The sequence below is a fragment of the Pollicipes pollicipes genome, unplaced genomic scaffold (assembly GCF_011947565.3).
Source record: "Pollicipes pollicipes isolate AB1234 unplaced genomic scaffold, Ppol_2.1 Scaffold_4434;HRSCAF=5215_pilon_pilon_pilon, whole genome shotgun sequence".
NCBI classification, from domain to species: domain Eukaryota; kingdom Metazoa; phylum Arthropoda; class Thecostraca; order Pollicipedomorpha; family Pollicipedidae; genus Pollicipes; species Pollicipes pollicipes.
Genome location: NW_023596489.1, coordinates 38,081 through 65,126, shown reverse-complemented (window position 1 = coordinate 65,126; position 27,046 = coordinate 38,081). Strand labels below are relative to the sequence as shown.

At 46.7% G+C, this 27,046-nt stretch overlaps 5 non-coding genes across 5 annotated transcripts; 3 read left to right on the top strand and 2 right to left on the bottom strand.

The window, feature by feature from the left end:
* The first annotated feature begins 13,770 nt into the window (after positions 1-13,770).
* LOC119097820 (U1 spliceosomal RNA) lies at positions 13,771-13,937 on the top strand. The gene has a single exon (XR_005094198.1). It is a non-coding gene; the product is annotated as a U1 spliceosomal RNA (small nuclear RNA).
* A 440-nt stretch (positions 13,938-14,377) lies between these two features.
* Positions 14,378-14,491, bottom strand: LOC119097813 (U5 spliceosomal RNA). Its single transcript, XR_005094192.1, has one exon. It is a non-coding gene; the product is annotated as a U5 spliceosomal RNA (small nuclear RNA).
* Positions 14,492-16,861: 2,370 nt separating this feature from the next.
* Positions 16,862-17,028, top strand: LOC119097818 (U1 spliceosomal RNA). The gene has a single exon (XR_005094197.1). It is a non-coding gene; the product is annotated as a U1 spliceosomal RNA (small nuclear RNA).
* Positions 17,029-17,474: 446 nt separating this feature from the next.
* LOC119097812 (U5 spliceosomal RNA) lies at positions 17,475-17,588 on the bottom strand. The gene has a single exon (XR_005094191.1). It is a non-coding gene; the product is annotated as a U5 spliceosomal RNA (small nuclear RNA).
* A 6,659-nt stretch (positions 17,589-24,247) lies between these two features.
* Positions 24,248-24,362, top strand: LOC119097815 (U5 spliceosomal RNA). Its single transcript, XR_005094194.1, has one exon. It is a non-coding gene; the product is annotated as a U5 spliceosomal RNA (small nuclear RNA).
* The last annotated feature ends 2,684 nt before the right edge of the window (positions 24,363-27,046 follow it).

Below are 27,046 nucleotides of genomic sequence, written 5' to 3'. Positions count from 1 at the left end.
CGAACCCAGTGGGTATATGGCATTATCTGTGTAACCGTATTCAAGGCATTGGGAGCAAGAATTCAGCATGAGGAGGGAGTTTCGTAGTCAAGTTCTTAACCCTCGTTAGTGGACGCAGGTCAGCAAGTTTAACCATCATGCAGGTACCTACTGACGTGTATGGAGCTGGAACTGGTGTTATTGTGGTGCCTTTTGGCAAGGAACTTCGTTTCATGACGGCTTTTTATGTGTGAGGCTATCCGTTTTTCATTGCACGTGCTAGTGTTGCTTTGTGAAATTGACAACTTGGATGGTTTGGAATGTTTGCTACCTTTAGGCTTAGGATGACCTAATTCCGTTTAGACATGTTTGTCTGTATGCTTACAAATGTGTAATTGTTGTGCAGCAGTCATATAAACCCAGCTACATGTAAGGTGGGTCTTGGTTTTGCGTTCTTATACTGGTGTAGTTCTTTGATTTCTTGCCTTCTAATGTATAGGTGATTGATCTCTTCACCAATCGGGGTTTGTCTTGGATAACCACAGTTTACACCTGGGACCGAGGGATTGCATGTGTTTGTTCTTCAGCAGACTCTCCCCAGGGGTCAGAGTTTCAAATATGGAGATGGATGAAATTCATCGGTCGTACTCATTGCTAGGCTGTAAAAAACGTGTAGCAGTTAGTGTAGGTTTTGAAATTTCCTTGGTGACCCCTTTACTATCATCAGGCTAAGTATGTGTATCTGGAATAAATATGATATCTATTGATGCAAGCCATGGCACAAATTTAACAGCCTAAATGAGCGTGCTTAAATGTTTTTATAGCAGCTCCCTGTTTAAACATAAATATACGGTTAAGTATTTGTATCTGGGATGAGAAATGAGGTAAGCAGGCCCATGTTAACTTTTCAAGGGACACTTACCTTGTGCGCGAATTCGGGCCTTCAAAGTTGGGTTTGGGTTGGGTGCGGGCATTCCCATTCCCATTCCCAATTAAAAAAGTGGCGGCTGTAGTCGGAAGTTTAGGTCACCTCCGCTTCGTCAGAACCCAGCTGTGCTCTCACGGCACTCATGCGGACATTTGGGGCTGGGGCGAAGCACGGGTGACGCGCGTATCTTCCGTAGTCGTCCTCCTCCCCGCTCTCCACCCAAGCTCCGCTCTCCTGCCCCCGGCATCGGTGGGGGGAGCACGTCAACTGACGCCCCACGTCATAGGTGTCACAACACTAACGACCGGTGGGGTCCGACGCGATTTATTGCTGGAGTCCTGTTCTGGTGCCATTCGATGTGGATAGGGCGACAAACAACCCAAACGGCCTCATTTACCCGGTTTACATGTACCCGGTTTACATGGTCAGCCGAGGATAATTCGAATTAAGATCGGAACGGATCATGCGACGTTAACCCTCTCGGCGAGGGGCGTTTACATGGGCGAAACCGGCTTTACGTCGGATTGACGGTCGATAGTTCGATCCCGCTTAGTTCGAATCAAGGAACGCATTATGGGCGAAAACTGCGCTTTTGAGGCGAACTGAACAAAACAAGAAGAAAAAAGCCAGTACTCTGCGTATGGATGGCGAATGTCACGAGCCATGGTGGGCGCGAGACGGCTTTGAGGGCGAGGAGGAAGATGGACTCCGTGGGAAAAATGATCTGTGCGGGACTCATAGGCTTTATAGCTACAGCACAAGCCATAGCACTTGAAACACAAAAGGTGCGCAGTCAGCACTGCCAAATATGTCACATAAGCAGTGTTATATGCAAATTTTTACTAGCGGGAAACTTTGGCTAGCAGGAAATCAGTATTTTCTTGTATTGGCCAATGACACTCACAAACTTACCACACTCATCTCAGTATGCCACCCAGCATCATGTCATCTACTTTGCGCAGCCCAAGAAACACATTACCTACTCCCACGCTAATGCATTTATGAGCAGCCTGCAACAGTGAGCTAAGCTACAGAAATGACTCATGAATGCTACATAGCTAGTGGCAAAAATTGTGTAACTATGTTGTCTTTCCCCATCCAATGCATCATCAGTACCTGAGGGCAGCATTGCCATTTGGGCTTGGCATGGACTGGCAAGTCAGAATGCAGCTATTTGCTTTCTTGACATACTAGGGTTGAAATACTGCTTTGATATCCTTGCAGTCAACAGCATCGGCTGATATGGACTGATGGCTAGGTGGCACAAACAGCTGTGTTCGCACGGTCCAAAGATCATGACATGTGAACCAGCCCCAGAGCTGTGTCATGACGAAAGCAATCTGGGCTCAAATTTCATAACAAATGATTCATTATAACAGTTCAATTGTCCACCTCATGGTTTGCAAAGATACACATCACAAAAAAGCACCAAGGTAACATATTTACTCACCAGTACAAAAACAGGTCATGGTGTGCACCACAGATGTTCTCTGTGCATCATGTGGCATTAGGTTAGGTTTACCTAATTTATGCACTGTTTTCTTCCACATGAAATGCACAAACCTGGATTTGGCATAGTACTGATGACAGCTATTTTCATCCAGTGCTCACATTTGCTTTCTTGACATTTTGAAACCATCACTGGGCAATTTTGGTCCCATCATTAAAAATAGTTCACATTCTGCACTGACTGCAATGATCTATTGTCTATATTTGTTGATCCCTTGCATCATGCAGGAATTATTGAGTTACCTATCTCACACACATTAAACTGACAAGCAACAAACAGCCTGACTGCATCAAAAACAAATATTCCAGCCCCCGCTTCCTTGCCAGTTGGTCTACCAGTGTGACGTAACTTCATATTTCCTTGACGAGCCAGTCACCAATATCCGGCACATCCCTCCAGCCAATAGGTGTCAACCAAATGTTCAAGTCACAGGAGGAATGTCTGCAAAATCAATCCTCGGGGCATTTACATATTCACTTAATGAAAGAAAGTATTGGTACTCCCTGCAAGAATTGTTGAACAGTTGAATTATCTACCTCATGGCCTGCAAAGACACCCATCACAAAAAAGCACCAAGGTGACATATTTAATCACCAGTACAAAAACAGGTGATGATATGGGACACAGACGCATTCTCCATGCAGCATGTGCCATCATGTTAGGTGTTAGTTTATGCACTGTTTTCTTGCACATGGAACACACAAACTTGGATTTAGCAGAGTAATGGTGACAACTATTTTCATCCTGTGTTTACATTTGCTTTCTTGCTGTTTTGACCCGTCATTGGGCAATTTCGGTCCTACCATTAAAAAAAGTTCACATTCCCAGCTGACCGCAATGATCTATATTTGTTGATCTGTCACATCATGCAGATATTTTTAAGTTACCTTTCTCACACAAATTAAACTGACAAGCAACCAGCATCCTAATTTAAGGAACATCTGCAAAAACACTCCTGGGGCCTTTCGGTATTAACTTAATGAAAGAAACTTGGAGGCATTCTCTGCAAGAATTTCGAGCAATCCAAAAATTAAAGTGAGAACAAGTCAAAGCTCTATAAAATGACCATATGACCTCCATCTGGCTTTTGGAAGCATGGAGCCTGCCCCAGATATAAATTAATCTAACCTTTAGGCGGAAAGATAACACCAAACACCGCCGACGCCTGCTGTCTGCATAGATCAAGCGCCTAACAAGGCTGAATTACGTGAGCATTTCTGTGCTGTTAGCCACTTAAGGCCCTCAATAATAAGAGTAGTTATAGCAGCAGGGTGTCAACTTCACCTTCTTTCTCTTTTCCTTTACCATCTTCGACTTGGACCGTCTCGAGCAATAGCTAAAAACCCGTGGAAAAGCGGCAACACCAAACAAAGCCGAAGTGGCCATGAACAGAACTGCGCGCACCAGTCATTCTTCTTTTTTGTTTTGTTTAGACAGCTGACGGCCGATAATTCGAACGAAATCCCTTCCTGAACGGATGATCCTCCACGGGAAGGGATTTCCTCCGGCGCACGATTCGAATCAGGGGAACGGCGCGTGGGTGTATACATGGGCCGGATAGTTCGGATCGAGGACGGGTCCCGGCTCAATTCGAATCACAGCTGCCCATGTAAACAGGGTAATGGGCAGCCGAGGATAATTCGAATTAAGATCGGAACGGATCATGCGACGTTTACCCGGTTTACATGGGCAGCCGAGAATAATTCAAATTAAGATCGGAACGGATCATGCGACGTTAACCCTCTCGGCGAGGGGCGTTTGCATGGGCGAAACCGGCTTTACGTCGGATTAACGGTCGATAGTTCGATCCCGCTTAGTTCGAATCAAGGAACGGATTATGGGCGAAAACTGCGCTTTTGAGGCGAACTGAACAATACAAGAAGAAAAAAGCCGGTACTCTGCGTATGGATGGCGAATGTCACGAGCCATGGAGGGCGCGAGACAGCTTTGAGGGCGAGGAGGAAGATGGACTCCGTTGGAAAAATGACCTGTGCGGGACTCATAGGCTTTATAGCTACAACACAAGTCATAGCACTTCAACATCAGTACCTGAGGGCAGCGTTGCCATTTAGACTTGGCATGGACTGGCAAGTCAGAATGCAGCTATTTGCTTTCTTGACATACTAGGGTTGAAATACTGCTTTGATATCCTTGCAGTCAACAGCATTGGCTGATATGGACTGATGGCTAGGTGGCACAAACAGCTGTGTTCGCACAGTCCAACGATCATAACATGTGAACCGGCCTCAGAGCTGTCATGACAAAAGCAATCTGGGCTCAAAATTCATAACAAATGATTAATTATAACAACAGCTCAATTAGCCACCTCATGGTTTGCAAAGATACGTGTCACAAAAAAGCACCAAGGTAACATATTTACTCACCAGTACAAAAACAGGTAATGATGTGCACCACAGATGTTCTCTGCACATCATGTGGCATTAGGTTAGGTTTACTTAGTTTATGCACTGTTTTCTTCCACATGAAATGCACAAACCTGGATTTGACAGAGTACTGATGACAGCTATTTTCATCCAGTGCTCACATTTGCTTTCTTGACATTTTGAAACCATCACTGGGCAATTTTGGTCCCATCATTAAAATAGTTCACATTCTGCACTGACTGCAATGATCTATTGTCTATATTTGTTGATCCTTTGCATCATGCAGGAATTATTGAGTTACCTATCTCACACACATTAAACTGACAAGCAACAAACAGCCTAACTGCATCAAAAACAAATATTCCAGCCCCCGCTTCCTTGCCAGTTGGTCTACCAGTGTGACATAACTTCATATTTCCTTGATGAGCCAGTCGCCAATATCCGGCACATCCCTCCAGCCAATAGGTGTCAACCAAATGTTCAAGTCACAGGAGGAATGTCTGCAAAACCAATCCTGGGGCATTTATGTATGCGCTTAATGAAAGAAAGTATTGGTACTCTCTGCAAGAATTGTTGAACAGTTGAATTGCCTACCTCATGGCCTGCAAAGACACACAGCACAAAAAAGCACCAAGGTGACATATTTAATCACCAGTACAAAAACAGGTGATGATATGTAACACAGAAGTGTTCTCCACGCAGCGTGTGCCATCGTGTTAGGTGTTAGTTTATGCACTGTTTTCTTGCACATGGAACACACAAACTTGGATTTAGCAGAGTAATGATGACAACTATTTTCCTCAATTCGAATCACAGCTGCCCATGTAAACAGGGTAATTGAGTTACTGGGGTCGAGGACCCAACGAACGCGTGGGGTGAAGACGCGTGTGCACACCGAATATCCCCGAGGCCGGGAACGGGACCTCAGTCCCGGCTTGGAAGTGAGCCGGGCTTCCCCAATGAGTGCAGCGAGGAAAGGACCAAGCCCAGAGAGAGAGGTTAGGTTAGGTTAGGTTAGGTTAGGTTAGGGGGGAGAGAGGAGAGAGAGAGAGAGAGAGAGAGAGAGAGAGAGAGAGAAGAGAAGAGAGAGAGAGAGAGAGAGAGAGAGAGAGAGAGAGAGAGGAGAGAAGAGAGAGAGAGAGAGAGAGAGCGAGGGAGAGGAGAGGGAGGGAAGGAGAGGAGAGGGAGAGGGAGAGGGAGAGGAGAGGGAGAGGGAGAGGGGAGAGAGAGAGACGAGAGGATGATGAGAGAGAGAGAGAGATGAGAGCGATATATATATATATATATATATATATATATATATATATATATATATATATATATATATCTATATCTATATATATTATATATTATATATATATACATCAATCAGAATATTGCTACACTCAATAGTTCTATCGCCATTCAGTGGCCGTTTTCACTCCGTGTTCCATCTCAACTCTGTTGAAGAGTTGGCGGCAGCGGGATTTGATGCCACGCCTGGACATCGTGGCGCGTGCATGGGTCTACGCTTTGCCTGATAGCTCGAAAATGAGTGTCACGGCGCACACTTTTGATCTTGGAAATCGAAAGAGAATTGCTCAAGCTTCATTTCCATGCACGTTTTATATCTATATATATATATATATATATATATATATATATATATATATATATATATATATATATATATATATATATATATATATATATATATATGCTCAAGATTTAGAAAGCCGTGGGCCTGAAGAAGGTCATTTAAACATGGGGACCCTATGGCTAGTCGTGAAATATGCGCCGTTGCTGCCATATTTCATACCAGACTTTGGACCCTCCCCCCCCCCCCCCCCCCCGATGGCTGCAACCACACCCGGGAAGGCCCGGGCGCACGCTGCAAAGCCTGCGATGGTTTCATGTAACCAAGCTCCTGTTGGTCACGCGATGGCGTCACCGCGCGCGGTAGCAACGTACCTGCAAAATGTTTGTCAGATACTAGTGTGACCCAGATTTTGAAGTTCTAAAGTTGTCGCCAACGGAGTGCTGGGGGTACTGGCTCGGCAAGACATTGCAGCGCAGGCATCACATCTTCCAACGAACGCTTTTGGTCGCCTCTGCGCTGGCCATGGTTGCCATAATAAGGAGCCAGCTTTGCCTAGAGATCTTGAGAAGAAAAAAACTTGCGTGAGATACGAAACTGCGATTTGAAGTCTTCGTCACCATGTCCTGGAACCGCGCCATGCACATCATTTTCTGTTTTGTTTAGGCGACGTTGACGCTTTGGCAGGGCCCAGAACCGCTACGTCGGCGAATGCACCATGCGTTAGCCACTTTCTGGATCCTGTAACATAAATAGTTTGTCTGGACAGTTTGATCGTGGGAAAGTTATGTATGCCTTGGATGCTTTGGAAGTTGACTATACTGCATAGGCTTGATGTTACATGCTTCCATTCGTCTGTGTGTCTATATGTAGAACTCTCCTTCATGCGACTTGTCACAACATGAGATTTCTCCCCGCACACGTGCTCCGAGCAAAGCTGTATCCCTGCTTACAGCCACACGCGCCAAAACTCGTCCATGCGTAACAAAATATACGGACGACCTCAATATACATGCTCGATGATCTTGCTGCATAAGGCGTTAAGTTACCAGTGTCTGTTTAACTTCGTAGTCGTGGGATGATCGGTTGCATGTGGTTATGTTCGCACAACGCTTGAAATAATGCAACGTCTTTCAGAGTCGAGGGCGATGACCTGCCTTTCTCTGCCTATAGTATTCTCGTTAAGGTAAGTCGTCATGGCGTAGGCGGCTGTTGTGAGAAATGCGCTTGAAGTATTTGCACATTTGTACATTGAAGTGCATTTGACTGTCCCGACTCGTCAATATCGTCTGCTGCGCGTCAAATGTGTTTGTTGGGATACAGGTGATTTTACTAGCCACCATGTTGAGGAGTTACTTGAGGCGTTCTTCATAACGTAGATGACGTAGATGTGGAACGTCATAGGTTGTTACATGAAGGGGCGGAGCATCTGGCAGCATTTTCCCTATCAAGAACGGGACTCTGGGAGCTTTTTAAGCTCGTGCCTTGCTGGCCCGCATGCTCAAAGGTGGCAGCACTAATCGGCACGCACGTTTAAGGTAGCGCAAAACGCAAGCTGGACGTCGGAAAAATCTGAAAAAAGCCTGAAGGGGCAGTTAACACCGCTGCCCCCACCACACTTTGAAAAGTGTGGGGGGATACGAAACCCCACACATCCCGTTGCTACGCCCATATTCCGACTTTGTGGATGACTTGCTTGCGCGCCGCCACTCAACCAATCGCTGCGCGACATTTCCTCAGGTTCAGACAGACACGTGACCTGCGCTGTTCCCGCCGTGGATTCCCGCCAAAAGTCGCGAGCGGGGCCTTAGTGTTTGTTCAGAGCGCGTGCGGGTGGTGCGCAAACGCAAGCAAAGCACCGATGGTTGCTTTGTGTGGGCGCGGAGATCGGGAAGCGGTGCTGCAGATCGGTGAGTGAAGACCCGTCAGGCTCAAGAAGCTCTACACGCCAGGTATCGTGATAGTTAAAGTGGAGCTGAGAACCCCGTGATTTGTTCTGAGCGTGAGGCGATGCCTGCCCCCAGCATGGCGAATATTCGGTCGTGCTTGGATACCTTATGCGCGGTCTGCCACAAGCACGATATATGACGCTATCGAACAAAGATTGCGTTAACACCCTCGTTTGGCATGGGTTACAAATAGTCGCAGAGATGTGTGGCGTAACGATGTGGGAAAGACGATACTTGAGCGCGGCCCACCGGAATCACAGCTCCGCCCCGCCCCGCCCCTTCCCACGCTGACTGAACGTCGCACTAAGCAGATAGGGCGCGCCAAGTATCTGAAACTTGGGTGTTTCTTGGTGTTTTTAGCCCCAAGACGTTTTGTTCTCCTCAAGCATACACTGGAAAGAACGTAAAAAATTCTCTGAGCGACGTCAGATGGAGGCAAGCTGTTCCTGCAACTTTGACAGCGTCGGGCACCGCACTCACGACTGAGCGAGGGACACTGCTTTCGGGTTACAGTCGAATCTCTGCCATATCACACTTAATCTTTCCTTGCAATGCATTCAGTGCTCAGGTCTGTTGCTGCTCACCAGCACATGTTTAACTCTCCTACCGTCCAACGACACCAACACGTCAATGCACCGGGCCCGAGCCCGCGCCTAAAACAACGGTGTCCCTTGACGGATCAGGGGGAAGCGCAGATAATATCTCGTACACGGCGCGATTCAACGTTTCTGGATTGCACGTAGAAGTCGTTGAAACACAAGACAAATTTGTACGAAAGTATATGTTGTCATATTTACATGTACCTTTAAATATAAGGTAAATCAATCATGTATTGATGACTAAGATATTTTTCATTCGTTTTAAGAAGTACTTCTATTGAATTTTTATTAGAAACCATCAAAAATGGATATGGCTTAGAGCGTATAATGGTGACGTCAACATCATCCCAAACACTCGCTCGGGCACACGGAAGACCACGGTTCCGCGAGCCTCCGGCTCTCGGGGAGGATTTAGCATTGCAGAGAAGGTATGTTCTCCACCAAGAAATCCGAGCTGAATACGAGGTGAAAACGCATAAAAGGGTCATCAGACAAAAGTATGGAGTTGTTTTTATCGATCTACTGAGCGTCCTCGCGAAATGATGGTTTGAGTATAAAGCTAAAGCAGGGTTTCTTGTTCTCCGTTGAGGAGACCTTTTATTGGTGTATCTACAGAATTATTTACGTTTTTTGAGATCTAACTTATATTTTAGTCTGGTTTTGGTAACCAATATTTTGTACAGAATTAATAAGGTCCTAAAAAGCAATATCAAAACCAGTGAATAACCTACAGAGGTTCTGTCCTTGAAGACGGCTATTGCGTGCGCGCCATTTATGTAGCCTACCGACCTTGTTTTGGAGGAGCCGCGCGAGGAGCAGTGGTAGCGCGGCGGGTGGTGGTGTAGATAAAGGCAATATATAAATTTAGGCCAGTGTCATACACTGAGAAAAGTATTGTGTTGGACTCAACGCCGGTGAGCAGATGTACTGATGCTAAGCTTATGCGACTGGATTGCTCTGTGAGGATGAAACGATTCTTCCGCCCCTGCTACGTTGGTCTCCGAGCCCCGACCACGCAGCAGCCTGACGTTCCGGGTGGTGTAGTTTTGTACATAACTTGATGGGGCGGGTGAGCAGAGAAATCTTTTATCCCCAAAAATGGTACAAACCATGTTCTTCCTGATTTTGACCAAGTGTTTTTTCTTATAGATGGCGAGGGTTTGGCATCCTATCCAACTAAATTGGGAACTACACACTTGTTCCCAAAATTAAGTACATCTGGGTCCTAAAAACCCAAGCGGGCATCACATCACTCCAAGATTTGTCCTCTGGTTCAGTTAGTGCAGCTACATTCTGGCGCCTGGGCCAGAATGTAGCTGCACTAACTACAATGCCCCAGATGCTCCTGTTTATGTTGCGGCGTGCATGACATTTCAACCATAAACCTAGCATTGTGCTCCGGGGGATGGTGTAAAAGGCGCACAACAGTTTAGGCATCTGCTTCTATCAGCCTGTATTGAGACTGACACCTTTACAATAGAATTATCAATATCAGCTACTTCCTATCAGCTCCATAGGTAAAAAAATGCAGTAGGTGCAATCATAGACTTGGGAAGGAAGCACTTACTCGGGAAGCTGGAAAGTCCAAGAAATGCAAGCGGCCAATTTTTAATGGTCATTGGCAATCACTGAGACCAGCTAGAGCATGGTGTTAACTGTCATCTGCTGTCAAAGAATGTCCTTTAGTGCCAGCTTTAAATGCAGTGCAAATTCACTTGGGTTATTTTGTTTTCAGGACAGATTCCTTTTCCTAGGGTGTTGCTTTACACCCAAAGTCGGCAATTCTAGGACACTGCCATTTTCGCTTGTGCCACATGACTCACTGACACAACATTGTTCGCAATGATTGACTCACGATTTAGCACATGAAATGTATGAAGAACGTGATTTAGATCATGGCTCCAAGAGATCTTTAGTAGTGAAACGATTCAGCACTCGACCCATCCCAGAAACGATTGACCCATGAGTCAATTCATGATTCAGCTCGAGTCGAAAACAATTCGGCTGCTGGTTGAACCACCAGCAGACGATTCTGGGTGCCAGATTTCGGCTGAGTTTGAATTGTGCCGGTGGCGACCCTCCAGCGCGCAATGGCGGTTTTATCCGCGATCGCCGATCGAAAGCAATCGCGGCTACTTGAGCCATATATAGCCGTTTAATAATTTTGATGGAATCTGAAATAATTGAGTCGTTAAATTAGGCATGTAAATCAAGACAGAGTCGTTTTCCCAAACTCAAAATCATTATGTCGATAAGATCTGAATTGTTCGACAAGCGTAACGAATTAATGGTGAATCGATTATGGAAAAATTTATCGAACACACGTCTGGTACAACGATTAAATTTTGCTCAGATCTGATTGTTCTGGTCTTAACAGTCTCACGCTAGTGATGCATACAGTTTTACTCTGTAGAGACTATTGTATCAGTGCTCTGCCTCACAGGATTTAGTACATAAGGCTGTTAATGTGCGCGCCCAAACGTTACCCGTTCAATAACTGCGTATCTATGTCAGTGCTGCCGCCTATAGACCATTATCAGAAGTCCCAGTGGGTGCGTCCGCCGCCGATACCGCCGCTTGTAGGTAGTAGCAGCAAGCGCCGAAACTATGAGAATACGTAGGCTTTTTGCGCGGCGTTATTTCGTCAAGTAAATCACATACAACTGAACAATATGACTTCTACCTATTAGAAACAATGGTATCAGTAACTTATAGCTTTTGTTGTAATATTTGTTGCGGAAAAGGCTGCTCTGAACAACACAATTTCTCTGTTTAGTAAATATGCTCTTGATACGGGATTGTTTGCTGCGATCATCGTACCTCGCATAACATTGATTGTGAGCCATTTGATCGCCGTCATGTCTGGAAATCGTGCTCACGAACGGCAGATATGGTCGGCTCGACCAGGATACGTATCGGGGATACGATCGCCGCATGGCTGAATGGGATGACAGGACTTGAATAGCGTTATTTTGACGTGACGAACGTCAAGATGGCCCTGAAATACTGTTGGCTTGATTGTTTTCCTCCATCTTCGTGGACGTGTAGCTGAGAAATTAGACGATTTTAGATCTTAGGAAGGCAGGTCTTTGAACTGCATCGAGTGCTGTTGAAGATGGATGTTTCAGTTCCAAACCCGCTTAGAAATGTGCAAGACTTCCTTTAGGGGTGGCCAGTACAGCGAGACGTGTCGCAAGAAGTACAAGAAACCCAGTTCCAGGTTCCGAAGTCGATCTCCTCATGTTGGACAGCCACGCGCCGGGAGCCCAAGCAACGACACGCGCCTGCGTCAAGTTCTCCACTCTCTGAATGCCGTGAAAAGAGTTCGCCCTCATCTTCGAGCCCCTACTACCGCTGCGATTCGGAATACCAGGTTCAGCCAAACAAAGCAAGATGTACAAGTGATTCCTGAAGGCTGCGCCGACAAATAACATCATGGGATCAGTCGTTGCTGCATTAGGGTGGCATGCAAAAAGATCAGGTCACAATTTCGGACCGCCCGACGTGGCAGCTGCCGACGGTCAACCCACGTCGCACATCGGCTCCTTTCCTGCTCGCATCACTCTCCAGGGCAGGACAGCTCACGAAGCAGTGCACGTCTTTCGTGAAGTTCCTGGGACGCTGCTCTCCGGACACGCCGGCAATACTCTGGGCATGCTGCCCATCATTACCCTCGAGGCTGTCCGCCCATATGCCAACGGAAAATTGGGACAAGCGAAGCATCCGCGTTCAACAACTTGCAACAAGCCTGCTGTTGGCGCTGGTAGTCGAGCAACCGTGTCCTCGCAGCAAAGAAGGAAGGAAAAAACGAGCCGCTGATGGCCGATTCTGCGCCTTCCGGCATCTGTGAAGACGTGACGGCAGGCCTTTCCTCTCACGCTGGTCGCCACTTGCTCATCAACGTGAACAGGCTATGCGTGACCGATTGGTCTTGCATTTGCCAGAGGAGACAATCGAGCCGGCTAACTGATCTAAGTCGCCAAGAGCACTCGGTGTTCCAGTCCGTTTCTGCCCCGATCGAGTTCCTCAAGACGTCACGCTGAGACCGTCGGGGTGCTCCGTCATATCGTCCCCCATCCGGAAAGCGTGCTGTAGGGGAGCCAGAAGACGTACCGTAAGGGACAGTTCCAACACCGATACTATCTATCCAGGCTTTCTAGAACGAAGAAGACGCTCATCAGTGCTGCCAGCTATAGACACGTGACCTTAAAGTGAAGCTGTCACAGCGAATGGATGTGTCTCACGTGGCCGAACACAGCGAGTCGTTGTGACGCTTGTCGTGCGCCGTCTCCGCTAACAGCTACTGCGAACGCGACGGCTGGTAAGCAGCCCAACTGACAGCTACCTTCCAGTATTGCAGCCCTAGGTGGTGGACTTGGAACCACGGATACGCAACTTGCTCAACAGATGGCAAAGCGAAATAGTCATTTGAGTCGTTTAAAGGCATGTTTAGTGGTGCGAGGCACGGGGCTGGTTTGTTTTCTTCCTTGCGAATTTAACATTGAAACGAAAATATTGCACCGTGTATTTGTCTGTCTTGCCAGCTGCTTGCTCATTAAGCAAGCGTTAGAGTGCGAATTCCAGGAGGTTACCTCAGTCGTCGCTAGATGGTGTTGTACGTGACTTTTTGGTGACAAGTTGCTTCAGCGAATTTCGAAAGTGCTGCTTGACGACCAAGAAGCGCTTGATGGGTCGTGCAGGGTGTTTGAAATGTGTTGCAACGACCGTCTAATGCAGAACATGAAAAGAGCCGAACTTGAGAGAAGTGGACAGATGAATACATTGATTGCGCGCCGTCGTGTCTTGCCAAGGACGATGTAGTGCCAAATGTGTGTGGCGGAACTCATACTTACCTGGCTCAGGGGACACCGTGATCACAAAGGCGGTTCCCCCAGGGCGAGGCCCTTCCATTGCACTTCGGTTGGGTTGACCCCTGCGATTACCCCAAATGTGGGTAACTCGGGAGTACAATTTTTGTTAGCGGGGTAGGTTGCGTTCGCGCTCCAACCCTATTTACACTTAAATGAGACAAGTCAGCGCGGGAAGAGCGAAAGCGCTACGCACGGGTGGAGTGCGTCAAGCACATGAGAACCACGACGGACGTGTTCAGATAGGGTTGTCGGACGGGCGAAGACGCTCTGTGACGTTGTTCGTGCCGTAAAGAGTGTAAGGTATAAAGCACGTTTACCTGACACGTAGAGAGTACAGATAGTGGTGGTCCCATTTCTAAACACTGAGACACATCAGCCCGCCATTATGCCTCTCAGGATTTTAATATGCCAGCTGATTTGTTTTGTGGGACTCTTTTCGAGTATGAGTACAGGACGCTGAAAATTGTATGAGCCCCAACTGACGCATAGTGGTTCCCACGTGCCGTGTCTTATCTATCGCCTCTGAGCACCGCGCTGGAGCCCTACCAGCGCCGTTGTCATTGCCGCCCCACATGTGGTGTGGCCACCGTACGGTGACCGTAAGAAATTCGCGAATACTCATTTGAGTGTTCCCCTCCACGGAAATCTTTAGTAAAAGGCGAAAGATTTGTGCGTTTTGAAGGGAAACCAGAGATCCCGCCTGGCGCGTCAACTGGGAGACCGAGCATGTGTGCTGTGGATGGCTATCACTAGTTTATAGCGTGGCGTGACCGTTTCGTGTCCTTTTACCTAATGCTTGGACCGGTGCATACATGTGCGTGGAATCCGTTTGTACGCCCATAAATACAAGTTAAGAACCACGCGTGACTACTCTGGAAAATGTTGCAAAATCTTGAAGACTGGCAAAACAAGTTGTTAAGTTGATGTCGGCCACCTAGTGGCAGACATGAGAACTGAAGGTTTACTGCGATTTATTTGTGTGGTGGTTTTGACTTGTATGACGGCTTGTTACGCCGCGGCGAAACGGTGCTGCCCCGTCTCCCGGCAGTCTCAAGCCTGCGCTCAAGGTCAAACGGCCGCCTGCACGCGTGATGGGCCGCATTGTTTCATTGCTGCCGACCCGCTTGTGGCATCTCGCACCGACATGTTCTCGCGTAACACATGTTACGCGTTAGGTGATGCATTTTGTTTTCTTTCACGGGTTCACAAGTATAAAACATTGACCTGCGGCCTAGAAAATCGGGAAAATGGCCTGTTCACGAGTGCCGCACAACCCGAAAGTGCTCACGCTTACGTTCGCGACACGCATTCAGCAGCAAAATCTTACTAACAGCCAATCATCTTCCGCGCATGGTATCATACGTGCCGCATGTTCACTTTTGCGAATGTACCAGCGGCCATGCTGTTTTGACCATATGCAGAAACAGGCTGTATGATGACCGCGATCGCATGACGTTTCTATGACATCATTATTGCCGAGGCAATTTGAAATTGGCTCCCAATGAACCTTTTTGCACTTTTGCAGGCGTGTAACTCAGAAGCCAGAGCGTTTCGGGTCTTAAAAAGGACATGACGGTGAACTGCGTCAAAAGGTCCTCAAGATGGCTGTTTCAGTTCAAAACGTCATACAACTGTGGAGCATTTTCTTTGAGACTTGACAACACTTCTCAAACTATATGGCCACGCCTGCCCCTCATCCTGACAGAAAGGGCGAACACGATGGGGAATCCAACGTCGCAGTGAACGGTCACACGCAAAACCAATTACTTGTACACGTCAGTCATAATGCCGCTCCAGTGACGTGGCAAGACGCGAACAAGGAAGTTTTGCTGGTTGTAGCAGAAAGCGATGCCAACTATGAGAACACGTGGACTTTTTACGCAACGTTCTTTCGTAAGGTAAACCACATACAACTGAACAACATGACTTCTACCTATTAGAAACAATGATACCAGTAGTATTGGCCCCCTCCCCCATCCCCGGTGCGTAAAAATGTGCGTCTGAACAACCTGCAACGTGCCTGCTGTTGGCGCTGGCAGTCGAGCAACCGTGTCCTCGCGACAAAGAAGGAATGAAAACGAGCGGCTGATGGCTGATTCTGCGCCTTCCGGCATCTATGAAGACGTGACGGCAGGCCTTTCCTCTCACGCTGGTCGTCATTTTCTCATCAACGTGAACAGGCTATCAGATCTGAGTCGCCAAGAGCATTCGGCGTTCCAGTCCGTTTCTGCCCGGATCGAGTTCCTCAAGACGTCACGCTGAGACCGTCAGGGTGCTCCGTCATATCGTCCCCCATCCGGAAAGCGTGCTGTAGGGGAGCCAGAAGACGTGCCGTAGGGGGCAGTTCCAACACCCATACTATCGATCCGAGCTTCTAGAGCGAAGAAGACGTTCATCAGTGCTGCCAGCTATAGATACGTGACCCTTAAGTGAAGCTGTCACAGCGAATGGATGTGTCTCACGTGGCCGAACACAGCGAGTCGTTGTGACGCTTGTCGTGCGGCGTCTCCGCTAACAGCTACTGCGAACGCGACGGCTGATAAGCAGCCCAACTGACAGCCACCTTACAGTATTGCAGCCCTAGGTGGCGGACTTGGAACCAAGGATACGCAACTTGCTCAACAGATGGCAAAGCGAAATAGTCATTTGAGTCGTTTAAAGGCAATGTTTAGTGGTGCGGCGCACGGGGCCGGTTTGTTTTCTTCCTCGCGAATTTAGCATTAAAACGAAAATATTGCACCGTGTATTTGTCTGTTTTGCCAGCTGTTTGCTCATTAAGCAAGCGTTCGTGTGCGGATTCCAGGAGGTTACCTCAGTCGTCACTAGATGGTGTTGTACGTGGCTTTTTGGTGACAGGTTGCTTCAGCGAATTTCGAAAGTGCTGCTGGACGACCGAGAAGCGTTTGATGAGTCGTGCAGGGTGTTTGAAATGTGTTGCAACGACCGTCTAATGCAGAACATGAAGAGAGCAGAACTTGAGAGATGTGGACAGATGAATACATTGATTGCGCGCCGTCGTGCCTTGCCAAGGACGATGTAGTGCCAAATGTGAATGGCGGGAACTCATACTTACCTGGCTCAGGGGATACCGTGATCACAAAGGCGGTTCCCCCAGGGCGAGGCCCTTCCATTGCACTTCGGTTGGGTTGACCCCTGCGATTACCCCAAATGTGGGTAACTCGGGAGTACAATTTTTGTTAGCGGGGTAGGTTGCGTTCGCGCTCCAACCCTATTTACACTCAAGTGAGGCAAGTCAGCGCGGGAAGAGCTGAAAGCGCTCCGCACGAGTGGAGTGCGTTGAGCACACGGGAATCACGATGGACGCAGTTCAGATAAGGTTGTCCGACGGGCGGAGACGCTCTGTAACGTTGTTCGTGCCGTAAAGAGCGTACGGTATAAAGCACGTTCACCTGACACATAGAGTAGACAGTGTGGTCCCATTTCTAAACAAACAACACTGAGACAACTTAGACACCTAAGCCATCTCAGGGTTTGAATATTCCAGCTGATTTGTTTTTGCGGGACTCTTTTCGAGCATGAGTACAGACCGTTGAAAATTTTGTGAACCCCAACTGACGCCTAGTGGTGCCCACGTGCCTTGTCTTGCATCTGTCGCCTCCGAGCACCTCGCTGGAGCTTTACCAATACCGTTGTCATTGCCTCCTCACATGTGACTGTGGCCACCGTACGGTGGCCGTAAGAAATTCGCGAATACTCATTTGAGTGTTCCCCTCCACGGAAATCTTTAGTAAAAGGCGAAAGATTTGTGCGTTTTGAAGGGAAACCAGAGATCTCGCATGGCGCGTCAACTGGGAAACCGAGCATGTGTGCTGTGGATGCCTATCACTAGTTTATAGCGTGGCGCGACCGTTTCGTGTCCTTCTACCTAATGCTTGGACCGGTGTATACATGTGCGTGGAATCCGTTTCTACGCCCATGAATAGAAGTTAAGTGACCACGCACGGCTACTCTGGAAAATGTCGCAAAATCTTGAAGACTGGCAAAACAAGTTGTCAAGTTGATGTCGGTCACCTAGTGGCAGACACGAGAACTGAACGTTTGCTGCGATCATTTGTGTTTGGTGGTTTTGGCTTGTATGACGGCTTGTTGCGCCGCGACGAAACGGTGCTGCCCTGTCTCCCGGCAGCCTCAAGCCTGCGTTCAAGGTCAAACGGCCTTCTGCACGCGTGATGGGACGCAGTGTTTCATTGCTGCCGACCGGTTGTGGCATCTCGCACCGACTTGTGGACAAAGACGGGTCGGAGGTCGGAGCGACCCGGAAGTCGTTTGCCATGCAGACTTAGTTTTCGACTCGAGTTGATTCATTGTTCGGCTCATCAGTCAATCGTCTTTGAGTGAGGCGTGAGCTGAGTGCACTCGTCGGGAAAAGTTCTGCTTGAGTGGTGAGTTGAATTACATTGCCTGCAAATTTCATACGCTGAATCGTGAGCCAATCATTTCTGACAAAGTTGTGTTACGCCGTTTGGTCATGGCGTGTCGATGTTGTCGTGTCATGATATGACTCAAATGAAAGCGGTCACATGAGGAAACAGCAGGTTCCTGCCAAACCATTTGAGAGTGTTGATGTGAACAACGCTGCAGCTGCAGTATGCATTGGTTCGCACAGTTTTTCATCTGCTTTTATGCAAACTCATTACAAGCGCGTGGCGCGTGGGTTGGCGGCCGTCTGTGGTAGGTGGTTGGGCGTACGGTTTTTAAATGACTGTTCGTTGCATCCGTGGCGATTATTGCGAGCTGTGGTCAATGCTAGGTTAAGTTATGTCCATGTTCGAGTTGGTCTGCGTAGGACATAGGAAGTGATAGCTTTGCTAATCTATAGACCGGTACGATTCTGGTACTCGTTTCTCATTCCCCAGTATCGTTGAAAGGCAATACCATTCAACACTCACACACTTTATTTTCCGCATTTCCATACATGATTTATCGTATGCCTAGGTGGCAACACAGGCTGCTTGCTATTGGGCATCTTAGTCTGGTAGGTGCAAGATTTGTGCTCTTGCAGATATCAATACATGGCTCCTAACTGAAGCAGCAAGTCTCAAGGTGTTGCACCTTCTGGTTTGATTTTGTTCTGACACAAAGAGGGAAAAATGAGTTTTTCTAACAGCTGTTCTTGTTGCATCATGATGGAGTACAAAATATTTCATTTTACCTAGTCGCAATCCTGGAGTACAAAATCTCCTGGTATACATTATACCAGCAAACGTCAAGTTTTCCAACACTGGGTAGATGTGGTCATGGCCTTTATTGTTACCTTTTGCCGCAATATGAAGTGTTCATTAACTGATATTTAAATAACAGACAACATGCATATCTACACGACAGGAGCTCTTAGGGACATCTCATCATCTTGTATTCAGAATCTGATTATGACAAGGATGGAGAGGTGGGCCACATGGCTTGGTTTAACTCTCAATGAATAATGGGTGCAGAGAAGCTATTATATTTGTATTATATATATATATATATATATATATATATATATATATATATATATATATATATATATATGTATGTGTGCATACATATAGCGAAGTATAGTAAAGCTGTTATATTTTTAGTTATCAACATTAAGGTATCACTTTCCACGGGTACCTAATTTAATGTAAGCTTTACGGTCGCATGTAAATGATGTATCACAAAAATATTGCATACATAATTAAAATACTAGCCTATGTGTAAGACATAGACCTAAATGCAATTCAAGATGTCTTAGGCAGTCGTGCCACGGTTAATTATGCACATATCTCAACCTTGTAAATCAGGAGTCAATTGACTCTTAAAGGACAGATGTGATAACTTGTGTAAATATGTATCATTTAATCCAATGAGCAATGTGAACATGTCTGGGGATCAAAAATTGGTGACAAACTGCCTGAATATGCCATCTCACAATAACATGTGTTCCTCCAATTGACATCGTGGTGGTTTCTGACACAATCCAACACTTGGGTCCTAAGCCAAGGTGGGAATTTCTATAAAATGGCCAAAGTGTGGTGGGTACCTTCCCTAAATTGAAGCACTGTTTTCTGAAGCACTGATAATTATTGCCTGTTGTCTCCTCATTAAAGCTTTCCTGCGCCAAGCACAATCACAGGTGGTACAACCAGGATTGTCAAAGGGGCATAGCGTGGGGAGGATGCAGCTACACATTGATAGCTTGGGCAGAGCCTTAATAGTTTCTATCTGAATCGGTCTATATCGCAAGAATGTGGGCCTAGGGGAAGGAACTGCTCCCCCCCCCCCCTCCCCCTCCTTAGCTGCATCACTGTGCAATTCCCTCATCATGTTTTAAAGAATTGTGAACAATGATTAAGGTAACAGTGCATAATTGGTCGGCATCTTGGAATAAAACATTGGGAATGACATGGTTGGATGGGCCAATATGAACAAATCTGCACACCAGTCCCACACGAAAGCGGTCAATGGTGTAGTGATCACGCCCAGGACTAGACAGCATTCCATACCGCAGCGCTAAAGCACATGCCAGTGCATTCTGGATATTCATCATTCCACAAGCTTTGCATAGTACAGTCAAGAATGAACAGGTAAATGTTCTTACCCAGTGATGTCTTGAGCTCCCAGAGCTGCTCACTAAAGCATGAATGGCAAAGAGAGAAGCGTAATGGCGACAGGGATGTCTGGGCATGTGCCAGGCAACTCCTAGTGAGGGCGTCAAGCCCCTTATGAAAGCGTGATTATCAATGTCGGGTGGTCAGCCTCCGCTTTTCGAAAGTTCCCGGATGCTGTGGGGTCAAAGGAAAACTTATGGGAGTCTGCAATTGATAGCTTGGAGGTTCGCGACTCCCCCCCCCCACAGGGTGTCAATTACGTGACACCCCACTTGGTGGTCGTTGTAGCATTCGGCCACCCGAAAGTGACTCTCGCGTCGGCGGCGACGCAGAAAACCGACTCCTGCATGAGTTCACGGTAACATAGCGACCAGTTTTTGGAACGTGACACCCCCAACGAACTTTAAGCATACGAATACGGTGGTCGAGTGTGGCTCCTAGGTGTAAAAACGTATTTCAGTGAAAAAGCAGAGTTAATGGAGTGTACTACTTTCATAGTGGTGAGCAGGGAGTCAAATGAGATTTCTCGCGCAGGGCCGATTACTTCAAATCGAAGTTCTGAGCTGTTTAGAAGTCTTGAGAAGTTAGTATTACTGATCAAATCGGACGCGGATGATGTAACAATAAGTGAAAAGTACACAAAGGGGGATACTCCCTTTAAGGTGTTGCGATTGCCACGAGATGGCAGCGTGGGTTGTTTCTTCCCGTTGATGTTACTTCAGCGAATTTTGTCAAAGCGTTTTTACAATAGTTAGACGTGTGACATGATATGCATCGGAGTTTAATGTATCTCAGTGGCATGCATCCAGAATGTATGAAGAAAGGAAAATGGTGGATATGAACAGATGAGCATTATGGTCGCGTACCGTGGCAAGTCGCAAAAACATTGTTATAAAAACCTGACTGGCATAACAACCCACCCTCACATACTCTTGCTTGCTTTTATTTCTAAATACACGCCTAAGGGAATTTGGCAACTATCTATGGTTCATTTTGGTTGTGTAATATGCATTTGGGTTTTGCAACAGCTTCAATTTATTTTTTGTTATCAATCCAACCGATGGTCATGCGTGAACAAATACATTCCTGACAGCTAAATCAATCAGTGAGGAGGGAATGACGAATGCACCGGCTTACATGTGGCGAGTAACTGTGCGCCACATGCATGGCCGTTGTTTTGGTTGCTACAGTCTCGTGCGGATAAGGCTAACACTGGCGGTAAAAGCTGTACGCATTCGAAGATCCCTTGTGTAATTCCAAATGGGAAAATGATGCACTGAACATACCTGGTGTACCAGCGACATTCGCGGCGACATTTCCACCTCATGTGCTTCGTAAAACGCTGAACTCGGTTCAAGGTTGCCACCAATTTCGGATAAAAGGATCTAATATTTCAAGGTGTCATGTACGAATGAGTGTAGGTTCATTACCAAACGAACTCCATGACTTATCAACATAATTACTATGCATTTCATGCCTGCTTATGCCACACTCAGATGTTGCATGTCCTTCCTTGTCAACATGTCACATTACTGGTGCACACATATATCCGGTATGATGGGTGCAAAGCTGGTATTTGATGACAGGGTGTCACAGCGGTTGCATGAACAGAGTTTGGGTCAGTGGTCATGTGTTCCAAATTGATGGTTGTCTCCATACTTTATGACCTGGTGACAAGAACATTTAACTTCAGCTGTTTGGAAAAAGGCTGTATCGCACAATGTATCACTTTTCAGCTTATATCATTTAAACATCTTATGTTAAAACAATGATACTCTGCTGTAATGCTTTCAAGCTATAATACCAAACATACCTGCCCATCCGTGTTGTTTCATGACCGTGGTTTATTAAATAGGGCAGCTATGCCTGTATTGAAGTACAGCTTCCCCAATTGTGAAAACCAGATGTCAATTCTGGGGTAAGGATACGGAATGCAATGCTACTCCAAACATGCAAAAATATGCAGACAAACGGAGTGCACCAATTCAAACAAAACACAACACCGGCCAAGAGATATACCCATGCAACTTGCGAATATTAATCAGAATAAGGCTGCTGTCTTCTTTGCAGAAAGTTTTTGTGTCCTGTGTATTCCTATTAGAAGAAACAAATACCAACATCCTAACAAGTGTTGACAGGCCTCCTCCCTTGGCCTCCGGCTAACATTGCCTAGAGCGCAACTGTGGTGTAGCGTGCCAAAGAATTGATGAGAAAGGCGCCCCTAACGATTTTGAGCAAGGACTTCGGGAGCAATGTGCCGATAAGGTAGGCAAGACGTTAGCACATAGGTGGAATAATTCACGAGGGACAAAGGAGTGCTTGTTTTTCTTAGAAGCGGCTGTTCAAACGAGTCTGGACGCTGTCAATCTCTTTTAAATTGGAATTGGACACGCGTAAACAGCAGCGAGCCAGCAAGGATAAGCACAACCAGTGTCGGAAAACTTAACGTTTGCTGGCATAATGTATACCAGGAGATTTTGTACCCCAGGATTGCGACTAGGCACTGCATCATGATGCAACAAGAACAGCTGTTAGAAAAACTCATTTTTCCCTCTTTGTGTCGGGACAAAATCAAACCAGAAGGTGCAACACCTTGAGACTTGCTGCTTCGGTTAGGAGCCATGTATTGACATCTGCAAGAGCACAAATCTTGCACCCACCAGACTAAGATGCCCAGTGGCAAGCAGCCTGTGTTGCCACCTAGGCATATGATAAACCATGTATGGAAATGTGAAAAATAAAGTGGGTGAATGTTGAATGGTATCGCCTTTCAGCAACACTGGGGAATGAGAAACGAGTACCAGAATCGTACCGGTCTATAGATCAGCAAAGCTCCCACTTCCTATGTCCTACGCAGACCAACTCGAACATGGACATGACGTACCTAGCATTGACCACGGCTCGCAATAATTGCCACGGATGCAACAGTCAATTAAAACCGCACGCCCATCCACCTACCACAGACGGCCGCCAACCCACGCGCCACGCGCCTGTAATGAGTTTGCAAAAAAGCGGATGAAAAACTGCGCAACCAACGCATACTGCAACTGCACGCTGTTCACCTCAACACTCTCAAATGGTTTGTTGGTTTGTCAGGAACCTGCTGTTTCCTCATGTGACCGTTCTCATTTGAGTCATATGATGACACGACAGCATTGGCACGCCATGACTAAACGGCGTAACACAACTTTGTCAGGATTGGCTCACGATTCAGCGTATGAAATTTGCAGGCAATGTAATTCAGCTCACCACTCAAAGCAGAACTTTTCCCGACGAGTGCACTCAGCTCACGCCTCACTCAAAGACGATTGAGTGATGAGCCGAACAATGAATCAACTCGAGTCGAACACAAGTCGGCATGTAAAACCACTCCCGGGTCGCTCCGACTTCCGACCCGCCTTTGTCCACAGGTCGGTGCGAGATGCCACAACCGGTCGGCAACAATGAAACACTGCGGCCCATCACACGTGCGGACGGCCGTTTGACCTTGAACGCAGGCCTGAGGCTGCCGGGAGACGGGGCAGCACCATTTCGTCGCGGCGCAACAAGCCGTCATACAAGTCAAAACCACCAAACACAAATGATCGCTGCAAACCTTCAGTTCTCGTGTCTGCCACTAGGTGACCGACATCAACTTGACAACTTGTTTTGCCAGTCTTCAAGATTTTGCGACATTTTCCAGAGTAGCCGCGCGTGGTTCTAAACTTCTATCCATGAGCGTACAAACGCATACCACGCACGTGTACGCACCGGTCCAAGCATTAGGTAGAAGGACACGAAACGGTCGCGCCACGCTATAAACTAGTGATAGGCATCCACAGCACACATGCTCGGTTTCCCAGTTGACGCGCCAGGCGGGATCTCTGGTTTCCCTTCAAAACGCACAAATCTTTCGCCTTTTACTAAAGATTTCCGTGGAGGGGGACACTCAAATGAGTATTCGCGGATTTCTTACGGCCACCGTACGGTGGCCACGTCACATGTGAGGAGGCAGTCACAACGGTATTGGTAAAGCTTCAGCGAGGTGCTCGGAGGCGACGGATGCAAGACAAGGCATGTAGGCGTCACTTGGCGTCTGTTTGGGCTCACAAAATTTTCAGCGGCCTGTATTCATGCTCGAAGTGTCCCACAAAACATATCAGCTGGCATATCGAAATCCTGAGAGGCACCATGGCGGGCTTGTGTGTCTAAGTTGTCTCAGTGTTACGTTTACAAATGGGACCACCACTGTCTGTACTCTCTATGTGTCAGATGAACAGGTGAACGTGCTTTATATCGTACGCTCCTTACGGCACGAACAACGTGACAGAGCGTCTCCGCCCGTCGGACAACCTTATCTGAATACGTCCAGTTACCCGGTTTACATGGGCAGCCGAGGATAATTCGAATTAAGATCGGAACGGATCATGCGACGTTAACCCTCTCGGCGAGGGGCGTTTACATGGGCGAAAGCGGCTTTACGTCGGATTAACGGTCGATAGTTCGAATCAAGGAACGGATTATGGGCGAAAACTGCGCTTTTGAGGCGAACTGAACAAAACAAGAAGAAAAAAGCCGGTACTCTGCGTATGGATGGCGAATGTCACGAGCTATGGTGGGCGCGAGACAGCTTTGAGGGCGAGGAGGAAGATGGACTCCGTTGGAAAAATGATCTGTGCGGGACTCATAGGCTTTATAGCTACAGCACAAGCCATAGCACTTGAAACACAAGAGTTGCGCAGTCAGCACTGCCAAATCTATCACATAAGCAGTGTCATATGTAAATTCTTACTAGCGGGAAACTTTGGCTAGCAGGAAATCAGTATTTTCTTGTACCGGCCAATGACACTCACAAACTTACCACACTCATATCAGTATGCCACCCAGCATCATGTCATCTACTTTGCGCAGCCCAAGAAACACATTACCTACTCCCACACTAATGCATTTATGAGCAGCCTGCAACAGTGAGCTAAGCTACAGAAATGACTCATGAATGCTACATAGTTATTGGCAAAAATTGTGTAACTATGTTGTCTTTCCCCATCCAATGCATCGTCGGTACCTGAGGGCAGCATTGTCATTTAGACTTGGCATGGACTGGCAAGTCAGAATGCAGCTATTTGCTTTCTTGACATACTAGGGTTGAAATACTGCTTTGATATCTTTGCAGTCAACAGCATTGGCTGATATGGACTGATGGCTAGGTGGCACAAACAGCTGTGTTCGCACAGTCCAAAGATCATAACATGTGAACCAGCCCCAGAGCTGTCATGACAAAAGCAATCTGGGCTCAAAATTCATAACAAATGATTAATTATAACAACAGCTCAATTATCCACCTCATGGCTGCAAAGATACATGTCACAAAAAAGCACCAAGGTAACATATTTACTCACCAGTACAAAAACAGGTAATGATGTGCACCACAGATGTTCTCTGCACATCATGTGGCATTATGTTAGGTTTACTTAGTTTATGCACTGTTTTCTTCCACATGAAATGCACAAACCTGGATTTGACAGAGTACTGATGACAGCTATTTTCATCCAGTGCTCACATTTGCTTTCTTGACATTTTGGAACCATCACTGGGCAATTTTAGTGCCATCATTAAAAATAGTTCACATTCTGCACTTACTGCAATGATTTATTGCCTATATTTGTTGATCCTTTGCATCATGCAGGAATTATTGAGTTACCTATCTCACACACCTTAAACCGACAAGCAACAAACAGCGTAATCGCATAAAAACAAACATTCCAGCCCCTGCTTCCTTGCCAGTTGGTCTACCAGTGCGATGTAACTTCATATTTCCTTGACGAGCCAGTCACCAATATCCAGCACATCCCTCCTGCCAATAGGTGGTCAACCAAATGTTCAAGTCACAGGAGGAATGTCTGCAAAATCAATCCTGGGGCATTCATGTATTCACTTAATGAAAGAAACTATTGGTACTCCCTGCAAGAATTGTTGAACAGTTGAATTACCTACCTCATGGCCTGCAAAGACACCCATCACAAAAAAGCGCCAAGGTGACATTTAATCACCAGTACAAAAACAGGTCATGATATGAAACACAGACATGTTCTCCATGGAGCATGTGCCATCGTGTTAGGTGTTAGTTTATGCACTGTTTTCCTGCACATGGAACACACAAACTTGGATTTAGCAGAGTAATGATGACAACTATTTTCATCCAGTGTTCACATTTGCTTTCTTGCTGTTCTGACCCCGTCATTGGGCAATTTCGGTCCTACCATTAAAAAGTTCACATTCCGAGCTGACTGCAATGATCTATATTTGTTCATCCGTCATATCATGCAGCAATTTTTAAGCTACCTTTCTCACACAAATTTAACTAACAAGCAACCAGCATCCTAACTTTAAGGAACATCTGCAAAAACACTCCTGGGGCCTTTAGGTATTAACTTAATGAAAGAAACTTGGAGGCATTCTCTGCAAGAATTTTGAGCAATCCAAAAATCAAAATGAGAACAAGTCAAGAGCTATATAAAATGACCATATTACCTCCATCTGGCTTTTGGAAGCATGGAACCTCCCCCGGATGTAAATTAATCTAACCTTTAGGCGGAAAGATAACACGAAACCCCGCCGACGCCTGCTGTCTGCATAGATCAAGCGCCTAGCAAGGCTAAATCACGTGAGCATTTCTGT